Below are 10,214 nucleotides of genomic sequence, written 5' to 3'. Positions count from 1 at the left end.
TTGTCTCCCCCTCCTTCCAACTATAATCCAAACGTTTGGGGCAGTTACCCCAAACTCAGGGATCGGTCAATATTTATTGGGGGACGGTGCAAAACGTAGTAGGATTGTTTTTATTTTTTTTTAATTTATTTTAACTTAATTTTTTATAGGACTTCTACTTATTTAGTCTTCAGCACTGATAGGACAACAATATTTTTATGGCATATGTATGAATAGAGAAAATGGGCTATACAAATTATACAAAAATACAACAAAATAAACAAGATTAATAGAGAAACAAAATAGTAACAATAATGGAAATACAATTTCAAGTCGAGACATTAAAATCATGATTAATTTATATCATGAAATGAGTTTGAAAAGGTTGAAAACAATACATATATATATAAAAAATAAATAACAAACCAAAATTATGAAACTCATCATTCTATTTAAAGTGATATGATATGCTGCCATCAGTGTGGTCAAAATTAACCAAATGCAAATCATTGTATATATAAAGGTAGGAATAAATAGAATATACATCTTTTAAAATAAGGAAAACTATTTAAGTAAACAATAAAACATTCTAACTAGAAAATTAAAAAAACAATGTCAAAAGACAGACAAAAAAATATATTAAAAAAAGATAATACAAATTATCAATAAAGTAATAGTCTATTGTCACGTGTAGTACTTTCGTGAAAGAAAGTGAAAGTGAAATTGAACAGGAATCTTATTTGCCTTCTTCAAGGCGGAGATTAGTTAAATTTCCAGACAAATTCAAAGACTACTGCAATTCATCTATTTTAATCTGATAAAATGCAAGGATTTCTGAAATTTGGTTTCAGGATTTACACAAATCAACTATACCGTGTGATGCGTTTTCAGATTCACCACTCAGCAACTTCCTGTTTTCTGAACGCTTGCATATTGTTACACTATTAAAATTATCCACTTGCGGATGGGGTATCATCAATGAGCAGTAGCTCACAGTTTCACGTGGGTTTTTTTTCTGAATTCCATCATATTCGTAAAAAAAGCATATAGTAAAATGTTGCTGTTGATTCTGTCTATTAAGCATATAGCAGTGTAGATCTAACACCCGATTCGTTACTTAATTTTTTTTTTTTTATTAATTTGTGCTTTATATCTGATACAAAATGTAAGTCAAACCCAGTAAACACACGACGTACTCCCGACGTCGGTTAATGGTCGTCTGAACGTCATGTCGTGAGTTTACGTCGTACCAACGTTGTGGGAACGTAAAAATCCAACGTTGGATGCAGACGTACAGACGACGTTACAAAATTACGTCGGATTCACGTAAATTTAGTACCTTGTCAGGACGTAACATTTTATTACGTTGTGACAACGTGCTTATAACTGTCATAATCCGACGTAACATTTTGTTACGTCGTATCGACATTATAAGAACGTAGTGAATACATTGTAAAAATCTGGTTTTATGGGACAAATTTTTGGGGTATGTCATAATGAGTATTCCTGGATGTATCGATCATTCACCTTCACTAGAATATATTTACGATTTTTTCGATTTAAAAAAAAAAAAAAAACCCTCCCTCTTTTTTCCCGCAGACATATAAATTTGCACCAAGATGTCAAAGAAAATATTACAAATCAAATTTTAATGTTCTAATATATGTATTTTATATGAATATTTATTGTTTAATATATCATTAAAATTTTGTCATCATTTATCCGCATTTATCACTTGGTTTTCACAATTTGATTAGTGTAACGTTCAGCAGTACTCGGGTTTTACCGCTGCATACTATGAAAAGTCTGAGCATGCGCACTTTTGCCGCTTCATTTTTGAAAACAGTGAGGAATTTGCAGTGGAAAATTTAGCTTGATCCAGATTCAAGAACAAAGAAAAAGGTAAAATAATGATTGCACATTACACCAAATAGGTTCTCCATGATAAAAACAAGTTTGATTGATGAAAATAAAACAGATGTTACCGTGTTGGGCGCCTCTTTCAAGTCTGTTATACGTGACCGTGTTGAAATATGATACTTTTTCTTATACTGTCAATATATTGCACTGATACAAGATATTTTAGCCATAACGTGTGTTATTTGAATCCATTTATCAAATCGCTTGATTAACTTGTGTTGTTTCTGAAGATATATGCAATTAAAAATAAGTAAAAACTGTAGAAAGTAAAAAAAAGGGGGAGGGGTGCACAGCCACAAGTACTTGTTTTCTATCTGTGACAAGAGCTACTATCCCTATATATTAGGGCTACAAGTGTCTTTTGCTCTGTTATTTTTTGATAATCATTGAAGCATAAAAGTCTTATCCATGTTATCAATATCAAAAAATGTGAAGCTAAACATCTCAGCACTTTAGATATCTGGGTCCATTACAAACTCCGCACATTTCAAACTTGGCATATTACCAACTTGGCCTATTAATGATAATACTGCATATATCACTGGGGGTTGTCGCTAACATGCATGAAATATTTGCCACTGGATGTTGAGCAACAAACGATCAATCATTGTATCACTGGGTCTGACATGGAAATAGACAATTGTGCCAATAAAGATGTTGTAAAATATAGGCGTCACAGAAAAAAAATTAATATAGCCATCAAAGTTGTCGTAATGGGACTAGGTCGTTGTAGGAAGGCGTCCCAGGAAAAAATAAAAAAAAACAGCCTTCCAAGTCTTGAAAGTGTCATAATGATTTGGACTAGGATCTAGCCTTGAAAGTTGGGTAAAATTTTCTTGTTTTCAGGGTAAAACCCAGTTTACAGGTGTTAAAAATAGTACATAGGGACATCTTTTTTGCTGTACAATTTATAGTATGAAATCTACATGTTTATCAATGACGAGCTACATGTACAATCACTAAATATGTGATCAGAAACAATGTTGTAATCAATCACAAAACATGAATTTTGGAATGCATTTAAATTTGTCACTTTGTTCTCCTTATAAAGATTTGTTGGACTAACATGCACACATTTTTTTTATATAAATAAGGCGGTGAATTTTCTGGTTTGAATTGTTTCACATTGTCATTTCGGGGCCTTGCATAGCTGGCTATGCGGTATGGGCCTTGCTCATTGTTGAAGGCCGTACGGTTACCTATAAATGTTAATTTCTGTGTCATTTTGGGCTCTTGTAAAGAGTTGTCTCATTGGCAATCATACCACATCTTCTTTTTTCATATGAAACAGACAGAAGAATATAAAAGATAATTGAATATATTTTTAATTTTTTTTCCAGAGTCTTGTATATAAATCCACAGATCCAATGTGTCTTGAATCTTGAATCTGCAGTAACCATGTAACAGTTAAGCATGCACCAGCTCAAAAATTTGGACCAAGATTTTAAAAAGGTAAACATCAGTTGATCAGCTCTTTTTCTGTCCTCCTTAACTGAGTGATATAGTTTAACTCTTGTACTGTACGTACATACATGTACATTGAACTCAAAATTGGATTCTGTTATATAACGTTTGCCTAAACCACATGTTATGCAACCCATACACAACGCTTATTATCATAAAACGCAGAGTTTGAATTTGGAGAGCATCTGCTTTACTGTTCTCTAGATATATCCTTTAAATTAAGTTTGATAAGATCATTTGTGGCTCATGGACACATTCTTCTTATATTAATTTTATTTATCAAATTATAATTTGTTGATTTTATAGATTGCGTTCATTGGCATATGCTATGAGGTCTTGTTGTATCGATGTACATTCTAAATTTATTAAGGTAGAATCCTTTGCATATCTTAAATTAATTGAAAAATGACAATATTGTGAAACCAAACTTCCTTTATTAATTATTTGGACTCATTATTATTTGTAGAATAACCACTGGTTGCTCCAGAAAATATTATGTCCCCTCTCCCCCAGGGAAAGCTCTTTTCTTAAATTTTATTTGGGGGTGGTTCATGTGTATGAAATACCAAAATGCAAAGGGAGTGTTGTTCTTATTAATTTTTAATTCTGTCGGTGCTGGTTTTTTTTTTTTTAAAGTGCTTAGAGCTGTCCCTTAGGGGCGGACATAGTATTTTCTGGAACAGACATAATTTTATTAACACATGTTCAATTTAACAACAAATTTATTTTTTAAATAAGAACAAAGGTTAATCATAAGTTATGAATAATTATATATACTGTTGAAATTGTGTTAAATTTCTAACATGCATCATCAAAATGTGTATAATTTGCAAACATACACACATCTCAGTAACAACACAACATAATTATGAATCTGCAGTTTATTATAGGACCAGCAATAGAAAAAATATTGATTATGTTTAAACACAGGATAATTTTCATGCCCCACCTACGATAGTAGAGGGGCATTATGTTTTCTGGTCTGTGCGTCCGTTCGTCCGTCTGTCTGTTCGTTTGTCCGTCTGTCCCGCTTCAGGTTAAAGTTTTTGGTCAAGGTAGTTTTTGATGAAGTTGAAGTCCAATCGACTTCAAACTTAGTATACATGTTCCCTATGATATGATCTTTTTCATTTTAATGCCAAATTAGAGGGTTTACCCCAATTTCACGGTCCACTGAACATAGAAAATGATAGTGCGAGTGGGGCATTCGTGTACTGGGGACACATTCTTGTTAAGAACTGCTGTAATTCATAAGTTGGGATCAATTTATTTTTTTTGTATTTTATAATTTATGATTTTTTTTTTCAGAGATCTGAAACCAACACAAGACCAGCTGGGTCAATATTCCTAATGCGCCTCCAAATGAGGAACTAATGCGCCATCAAATGAGGAACACAAAAGTTGTGTGTAAACAAAAATTGTCTCTGTAGTGATATTGAACATGTTTCATTTTTAACAAGTGACTGAGCTTTACCATTTGTGTTGATCTGGAAAGTAGAGGATCATAGTATAAATATGTAAAAACTAGAGTTTTTTAATGTATTCAAAATTTTAAATTTTCAAAGAAATTGTTGTGTGAAAAAAAATCACACTTCGTATTCCGAAAATTTAACCACATATATGTGAAAATGTCTTAGCTTCGAAACAAGCCATCCTACATATCCAGTGTACTATATTGACTGAGCTAGAGTAGAAAACATTACCAATACCAACTACATGTATGGAGAAACAATTGCGCAAACTGCCCAGCTGATTAGAGGGCAGAAAACCAACATTTGGAATGACATGTACAATGTATACAACCAACACAAGACTAAAATTTGGAATACAAATTAAAAATTCAGAAGCAAACTATTATTTTTGTTATTGGTTCATGTAGCTACATGTACATTGTAAGAAAAAAAAGTTTTAACTTTTGGATAGGTCTATCATGTTGGTCTCTTGTAGACAGTTGTCTTATTGACAATCATACCACATCTTCTTTTTTATACTATCTCTAGTTGGTCAATGGAAAAAAAGCAATAGTTAGTTGAATTGAATTTCAGGTATTTTCTTCATTTGGGATATTTTTAGAAGTGTGTATGAATTGTGTAGAATATATATATTTATAAATTAGACAGTCAGATTTTGGGCCGATTTTCCTAGCTTGTAATCGTGTAGTGAATCCAGCTGAATGAATTTTCAGTAAATATTAAGGTAAATGTGGTAGTGTGTTGTATTTCTGAATAATTCATTAAAAATGGTTTTCCGTCGTCAAAGTGAAACCTACATTCTAGAATTTCCGCCATCATAGTGAAATCTATATTCTAGGCCACTGAAACACTAAACATTCAGAATTTGAAGCATGTACCAAGATGTCATGTTGAAGGTTGTACATGTACCTATAATTGCTAACATCATCAATATTTGATTTTAGGATAGAGGGTTGTCTTATTGGCCATCATACAAAATCTCCTTTTTTTTTAAAAAGTATTATGTGTTAAAAGAAAGAAAAGTTGCATTTGTTAAATGGAAATGTGTAATTTCTCGCTACATTGAAGACCTGTTGGTGACCTTCTGCTGTACGTGTACCTATAATTGCTAACATCATCAATATTTGATTTTAGGATAGAGTGTTGTCTTATTTGCCATCATACAAAATCTCCTTTTTTTTGAAAAGTATTATGTGTTAAAAGAAAGAAAAGTTGCATTTGTTAAATGGAAATGTGTAATTTCTCGCTACATTGAAGACCTGTTGGTGACCTTCTGTTGTTTTTTTTTCTATGGTCGGGTTGTTGTCTCTTTGGCACATTCCCCATTTCCATTCTCAATTTTAATTCTTGTACTTCAGTATTGCAAAAGTTAAAAACTTAAGACTTCATAAACCTTAAACAACTATTTTTGGGAAAACTAGATATTTATACATTTCACACTGAAACCTGCAAAAAAGATTAAAAAAAACCAACTTTTTGACAATTTCATATACGGCTGGCAGTTTGGAAAAATAGAGTACATATCGACATTTGTCATTCTTTCCCACATAGAAAAATTTACAACTTAAAACGGGTCAAAAGAAAACATAAAGACCCTGTTTACATACTTCTTCAATGGAATTGCATTGATTCTATCAATTAAATGAGACAAGGGACATTTATAGTTGTGCTGTGACGTTGTTACAACGTTTAATGATGGTAACAAATTACGTCACAAATTACGTTGTGCCAACGTTGTGTGGATGGTTGTCAGCACGTGCCTTGGAGTTCACAAAATTACGTTGTACCAACGTAATTTTACTACGTTGTCACAACGATAGTATTACGTTGTCACAACGTAATGTCAACGTTGGATTGTTTACTGGGAAGGATTTCCAACTGATTTTTAAATTTTTAAAATTAATAAATCATGATTAATTTATATCATGAAATGAGTTTGAAAAAGTTGAAAACAATACACTTATATACATAAAAAATAAATAACAAACCAAAATTATAAAACTCATCATTCTATTTAAAGTGATATGATATACTGCCATCAGTGTGGTCCAAATTAACCAAATGCAAATCATTATATATATAAAGGTAGGAATAAATAGAATATACATCTTTTAAAATAAGGAAAACTATTTAAGTAAACAATAAAACATTCTAACTAGAAAATTAAAAAAAACAATGTCAAAAGACAGACAAGAAAATATATTAAAAAAAGATAATACAAATTATCAATAAAGTAATAGTCTATTGTCACGTGTAGTACTTTCGTGAAAGAAAGTGAAATTGAACAGGAATCTTATTTGCCTTCTTCAAGGCGGAGATTAGTTAAATTTCCAGACAAATTCAAAGACTACTGCAATTCATCTATTTTAATCTGATAAAATGCAAGGATTTCTGAAATTTGGTTTCAGGATTTACACAAATCAACTATACCGTGTGATGCGTTTTCAGATTCACCACTCAGCAACTTCCTGTTTTCTGAACGCTTGCATATTGTTACACTATTAAAATTATCCACTTGCGGATGGGGTATCATCAGTGAGCAGTAGCTCACAGTTTCACGTGGGTTTTTTTTCTGAATTCCATCATATTCGTAAAAAAAGCATATAGTAAAATGTTGCTGTTGATTCTGTCTATTAAGCATATAGCAGTGTAGATCTAACACCCGATTCGTTACTTAGTTTTTTTTTTTTATTAATTTGTGCTTTATATCTGATACAAAATGTAAGTCAAAGGATTTCCAACTGATTTTTAAATTTTTAAAATTAATAAATCATGATTAATTTATATCATGAAATGAGTTTGAAAAAGTTGAAAACAATACACATATATACATAAAAAATAAATAACAAACCAAAATTATAAAACTCATCATTCTATTTAAAGTGATATGATATACTGCCATCAGTGTGGTCCAAATTAACCAAATGCAAATCATTATATATATAAAGGTAGGAATAAATAGAATATACATCTTTTAAAATAAGGAAAACTATTTAAGTAAACAATAAAACATTCTAACTAGAAAATTAAAAAAAACAATGTCAAAAGACAGACAAAAAAATATATTAAAAAAAGATAATACAAATTATCAATAAAGTAATAGTCTATTGTCACGTGTAGTACTTTCGTGAAAGAAAGTGAAAGTGAAATTGAACAGGAATCTTATTTGCCTTCTTCAAGGCGGAGATTAGTTAAATTTCCAGACAAATTCAAAGACTACTGCAATTCATCTATTTTAATCTGATAAAATGCAAGGATTTCTGAAATTTGGTTTCAGGATTTACACAAATCAACTATACCGTGTGATGCGTTTTCAGATTCACCACTCAGCAACTTCCTGTTTTCTGAACGCTTGCATATTGTTACACTATTAAAATTATCCACTTGCGGATGGGGTATCATCAGTGAGCAGTAGCTCACAGTTTTACGTGGGTTTTTTTTCTGAATTCCATCATATTCGTAAAAAAAGCATATAGTAAAATGTTGCTGTTGATTCTGTCTATTAAGCATATAGCAGTGTAGATCTAACACCCGATTCGTTACTTAGTTTTTTTTTTATTATTAATTTGTGCTTTATATCTGATACAAAATGTAAGTCAAAGGATTTCCAACTGATTTTTAAATTTTTAAAATTAATAAATCATGATTAATTTATATCATGAAATGAGTTTGAAAAAGTTGAAAACAATACACATATATACATAAAAAATAAATAACAAACCAAAATTATAAAACTCATCATTCTATTTAAAGTGATATGATATGCTGCCATCAGTGTGGTCCAAATTAACCAAATGCAAATCATTATATATATAAAGGTAGGAATAAATAGAATATACATCTTTAAAAATAAGGAAAACTATTTAAGTAAACAATAAAACATTCTAACTAGAAAATAAAAAAAAAACAATGTCAAAAGACAGACAAAAAATATATTAAAAAAAGATAATACAAATTACACAAATGTATCAATAAAGTAATAGTCTATTGTAGTGTAGTACTTTCGTGAAAGAAAGTGAAAGTGAAATTGAACAGGAATCTTATTTGCCTTCTTCAAGGCGGAGATTAGTTAAATTTCCAGACAAATTCAAAGACTACTGCAATTAATCTATTTAAATCTGATAAAATGAAGTTAAAGTCTGATTAATGTATTTATAAATTAGATAGGACGTATTCTTTTTTAGTCGATATTTCATATAGGACAGACACTTTTTGGGGTATTTTCAGAGGGTAGGACATGATTTTTTTAAGGGAGAAATATGAATTGCACCGGTCTCTCGATCTCTACCCCCCCCCCCTTTTCCCAAATAAATATTGACCGGTCCCTCAATCCCAGCATTGCATTCGTGATATGGAATCTTGTGGTACAATTTCACAGATATCCATACACTTACTTGTTTGGACCCATTAACTAATTTCTATGTTCACATTTAACTTGTCAGTGAGTCACTGACATTCAAGTTTCATTCTTTCTTATTCACTGACTCAAATTGAATATTTTATGTAAGATAAGAAGTTAGCAATATCCTTTAACTCTACTTTCCGCTATATAGATGACGTTCTTTCACTAAACAATTCAAAATTTGGTGACTATGTGGAACGCATCTATCCCATCGAATTGGAGATAAAGGATACTACAGATACAGTTAAGTCGGCTTCATATCTTGACTTACATCTAGAAATTGACAATCAGGGTCGGTTGAAAACAAAACTTTACGACAAAAGAGATGATTCCAGCTTTCCAATTGTGAACTTTCCATTTCTAAGTAGCAACATTCCAGCAGCACCTCCATACGGGGATATATCTCCCAATTGATACGATATTCCCGTGCTTGCATTTCCTATCATGATTTTCTTGATAGAGGGTTACTGCTAACAAGGAAGCTATTAAACCAAGAGTTCCAAATGGTGAAGTTGAAATCATCCCTTCGTAAATTTTACGGACGCCATCACGAGTTGGTTGACCGTTATGGAATAACCGTTTCACAAATGATATCGGATATGTTCCTTACGTCGTAACTACAATCCCCTTCCCTTTCATGAATGTGACCTACCGAATTATACTATTTTAAATACCGGATTTGTAATCACATAAGCAACACGACGGGTGCCACATGTGGAGCAGGATCTGCTTACCCTTCCGGAGCACCTGAGATCACCCCTAGTTTTTGGTGTTCGTGTTCGTGTTGTTTATTCTTTAGTTTTCTATGTTGTGTCATGTGTACTATTGTTTTTCTGTTTGTCTTTTTCATTTTTAGCCATGGCGTTGTCAGTTTGTTTTAGATTTATGAGTTTGACTGTCCCTTTGGTATCTTTCGTCCCTCTTTTATGTAGGTACTCCTAGGAGGGAGGAATAATTCCAAGAAGACAAAAATAACC

The 10,214-nt window shown here is 31.6% G+C and overlaps 1 long non-coding RNA gene across 1 annotated transcript; it reads left to right on the top strand.

Moving 5' to 3' along the window:
- The first annotated feature begins 1,157 nt into the window (after positions 1-1,157).
- Positions 1,158-4,887, top strand: LOC139526054 (uncharacterized). The gene is made up of 2 exons (XR_011665106.1): positions 1,158-3,351; positions 4,672-4,887. It is a non-coding gene; the product is annotated as an uncharacterized lncRNA (long non-coding RNA).
- Positions 4,888-10,214: the final 5,327 nt, after the last annotated feature.

The sequence above is a fragment of the Mytilus edulis genome, chromosome 6 (assembly GCF_963676685.1).
Source record: "Mytilus edulis chromosome 6, xbMytEdul2.2, whole genome shotgun sequence".
Lineage (NCBI taxonomy): Eukaryota > Metazoa > Mollusca > Bivalvia > Mytilida > Mytilidae > Mytilus > Mytilus edulis.
This window is presented reverse-complemented; position numbering and strand designations above follow the sequence as displayed.